Source organism: Schistocerca serialis, chromosome 6, assembly GCF_023864345.2.
Source record: "Schistocerca serialis cubense isolate TAMUIC-IGC-003099 chromosome 6, iqSchSeri2.2, whole genome shotgun sequence".
Taxonomy (NCBI): Eukaryota; Metazoa; Arthropoda; class Insecta; order Orthoptera; family Acrididae; genus Schistocerca; species Schistocerca serialis.
In genome coordinates, this window is record NC_064643.1 from 375054845 (window position 1) to 375059175 (window position 4331).

Here is a 4331-nt window from a genome sequence, read left to right on the forward strand (position 1 = left end):
CCTGAAATTCATAACAATAATTTGAATTGAACTGAATGAAATACTTTCATCCGTGTCAGTTTTCGGTGTTAATTAAGTTACACCATGAATAGACTTGCTCTTCAGCTACAGGTTTTAGCAACGACTCATATTTTTATAAACATTATGTTAACCATTCTAACTCTTCGATTCATTGTGTCCTTTCCTCGTCTGACTTTCCCGTAGACTCGATAAGGAACTCTTTATTCCTTACTCGATTAATCTATGTGATCTTCGACAGTCTCCATCAATATCGCATTTGAAAGGCTTCTAACCATCACATGTTGTCATCCTCGTTGTCCGACGCCTTCAGCTATCCTCTTACTTATCATGCAGCACTTATACACTACTGGCCATTAAAATTGCTACACCAAGAAGAAATGCAGAAGATAAACGGGTATTCATTGGACAAATATATTATACTAGAACTGACATGTGATTACATTTTTACGCAATTTGGGTGCATAGATCCTGAGGAATCAGTTCCCAGAACAACCACCTTTGGCCGTAATAACGGTCTTGATACGCATGGGCATTAAGTCATACAGCTTGGATAGCGTGTACAGGTACAGCTGCCCATGCAGCTTCAACACGATACCACAGTTCATCAAGAGTAGTGACTAGCGTATTGTGACGAGCCAGTTGCTCGGCCACCATTGACCAGACGTTTTCAGTTGGTGAGAGATCTGGAGAATGTGCTGGCTAGGGCACCAGTCGAACATTTTCCGTATCCAGAAACGCCCGTACAGGACCTGCAACATGTGGTCGTGCATTATCCTGCTGAAATGTAGGGTTTCGCAGGGATCGAATGAAGAGTAGAGCCACGGGTCCACTTTCAAAGTGCCGTCAATGCGAACAAGAGGTGACCGAGACGTGTAACCAATGGCACCCCGTACCATCACGCCGGGTGATACGCCGGTATGGCGATGACGAATACACGCTTCCAATGTGGGTTCACCGCGATGTCGCCAAACACGGATGCGACCATCATGATGCTGTAAACAGAACCTGGATTCAACTGAAAAAATGACGTTTTGCCATTCGTGCACCCAGGTTCGTCGTTGAGTACACCATCGCAGGCGCTCCTGTCTGTGATGCAGCGTTAAGGGTAACCGCAGCCACGGTCTCCGAGCTGATAGTCCATGCTGCTGCGAACGTCGTCGAACTGTCCGTGCAGATGGTTGTTGTCTTGCAAACGTCTCCATCTGTTGACTCAGGGATCGAGACGTGGCTGCACGATGCGTTACAGCTATGCAGATAAGATGCCTGTCATGTCGACTGCTAGTGATACGAGGCCGTTGGGATCCAGCACGGCGTTTCGTATTACCCTCCTGAACCCACCGATTCCATATTCTGCTAACAGTCATTGGATCTCGACCAACGCGAGCAGCAATGTCGCGATACGATAAACCGCAATCGCGATAGGCTACAATCTGATCTTTATCAAAGTCGGAAACGTGATGGTACGCATTTCTGCTCCTTACACGAGGCATCATAACAACGTTTCACCAGGCAACGCCGGTCAACTGCTGTTTGTGTATCTGAAAAGCTAATCATTTGCATATCACAGGATCTTCTTGCTGTCGGTTAAATTTCTCGTCTGTATCGCGTCATCTTCGTGGTGTATCAATTTTAATGGCCGGTAGTGTACTATCGGGACGTGTTGCGACGCTTACGAGAAAATGTGAGAAGGAAACGGCCTGAAATGTGGTGACAAAATTCATTTCTCTTGCGTCACTATAATGCACGCTGGTGCGTGACTATTGTACCAAAAAAAGAAAAAAAAGTCGCTGTGCTGCCTCATCCTCCGTACTCTCCAGACCTGGCCCTTGTGGACTTTGTTTTTATTTCCAAAGTTGAAAACCCCATTGAAAGCACGAAGATTTGCAACGATAGACGAGATAAAAGAAAATTCGCAAACGACACTTGGCGCGGTGCAGCTAGAGGCGCACCAAGCCAACTTCCGGAGCTGGAAATTACATTGGGAGCGGTGTATCAGTTGCGGAGAAGAATATTTCGAAGGAGACCATGCACAATAAGTAAACGGTAAGCGTTGAAAAATTTTGTGGAGAAAGTTTCGGAATTTTTTTGACAGACCTCGTATTTTTGCCTCGGAATTATGGTGATACATTGAGGTCCGACGCCGTCGTTTTGAGTGATTGGGCCGGAGTGTGCTGTTGGCGACTGGAGGTGGGCAGTGAAGCAGGGCTCGGTGTCGCGGCACAGCGCGCCTCTCCTGCGTCCCTGACCCCAGGAGCGTTGAGCAACCAGCGGCGCGTGCAGGGCCCGTAGAGTGTAGTGGGCTCAATTAGTGGCGCAAATAAATGTCGCCCCACTCACTGGTGGCAGCCAGGCTGCCGGACACGCCCATAACGGCTCCCACACAGCCAGCTTCCCTTTATGTCTGACCGCCGCCGACAAGGACCGCTGAAATGTAACCGGGCGTGACATTCAAGCTATCTACCATTTAGTGGCATGTTCCTTGCAAGTGACACTACGTATTTGCTGAACGTCAGTACGCTGTGGTTAGGCGGACATTTGCACTTGTGAATATATGACGAAACGTCTTCGATTTGTCAGCAAAACGATTTGTGATCCAGGTCAAAATGCACCCTTTTTGCAAAGTAATATTTTTATGTCAATGTACCCTGTCAATACCTTGCCAGAAAGATGATTAGATTCGTGAAATTCTGCAGTTGATCGAGGTATGGGCTAAGGTTCTCCTTCACTTTTCCGTGCACGTCACCGAGAGCACCTTAATGCACACCTTTTTGCCGGCGTTGTGGGGGCTCCTGAGGCTTTAAGCACTATGACAAACGTATTCTGAATTCGCACCAACGGCGACGCATAGCCTGTATTCAGCGTTTGGCTTCCCCGCGGTTTAATTTTCTATTTATTTTTTCGTAAGTATATTCTTCAAAAACTCGCTTCTTCTTCTACATCGTTAAATAAACAAATTCTTCTTTGTGTTTTCGTAAGATCATGAAAACAACAGAACAGCATCAGTTATGTGAAACAGCAAATAAATATAAATAGTCTACGTTTGCGTACCTGTCCTCCACACTAGCGACCCAGTCCAACTTCGCATAATGAGCTCTAACAAGGGAAACTCCCCATCGCACCTCCCCCCCACCCCCCACCCCACCCCAGATTTAGTGGTAAGGTGGCCCAGTGAATAGTCCATCAATACAGATCAAGCATGACAACAGGAAGAAGATGTACTGAACTGTCAAAATAGAAGCAAAATCGAAACAATAAACAGTCCAGTGACGGCGTTAGACAGCGGAGGGAGAGTTGCGTGTTCAGATCTCCCTCGTTCCCCATTTCTTTTTTTTTTTTCACAAAATTCTGAATTGTCCGTCTTGTCTTTGAAGTGCCTGTTCGCTATATTCAAATTTGTTTCTGTGTCGTCGTGTACGTCCGTTTGCAACAGCGATGTGTAAGGAATGGACCTCCAGACGTATATATCTCCTATTTGCTCTACACCAGTACCACACTTACGACTCTTGTCCGTTTTGGAAGTTTTGACTCTTGAGTTTACTTCTTGTAACATAGTTCACACCCGTTTATCTGTTGTTTTCATTTCCGTGACAGGTCTACGCAACATCTCGCCTGCTCTCACTATTCATCACATTTACTTGCGACGGTAATATATTCTTACCACATGACTCATATTCCATAACCATTGTGTAGTATGACATAAGGAGAATACACACGTCAAAGACCGGACAGAAAGGTTATAATTTTGTGAAAAAAAAGGAGGCACGAATGAGATTTGAACACTGATCCCCCACTTTGCGCTCCAAAACGGTGACCACACAACCACGATGGCGGGATTCTTACAGTGCGGTCGATGGTGCATGTCATGAGCTTGGAGAGCTCACTGCTTCTATTACACTAGTCAACAGTGGTTTTGGTACAGACAAAGTACATATAAAACTTTAAATAACCTAATTGAATTTACTGTATAATTTTTAAGTGCTTTGTGTTTAAAAGAAGTGTGATAAAACTTAGAGCGGTGACCTTTTTTGTTCTTAACTTTAATGTGAACTACTTTTTAAGTGTAATATGTAACATTAGTGTATTTTACATTGTGTATTTAAACACTCCAGTCACATACACTTGCTTACTCTTCTTTCTATATTATCTCAAGTCTCTGAATTTTTCTTTTCTTTTTCAGGACTTGATCTGGCTAATTTAACTCGACAGAAAAGTGTTTTGTAGGCATTGAAAAAACAACATGAAGAAATCAAAACGTGGATGTACAAATCATCCCCCTTCATTTTGTTATATATGTGGTGAATTCACCACAA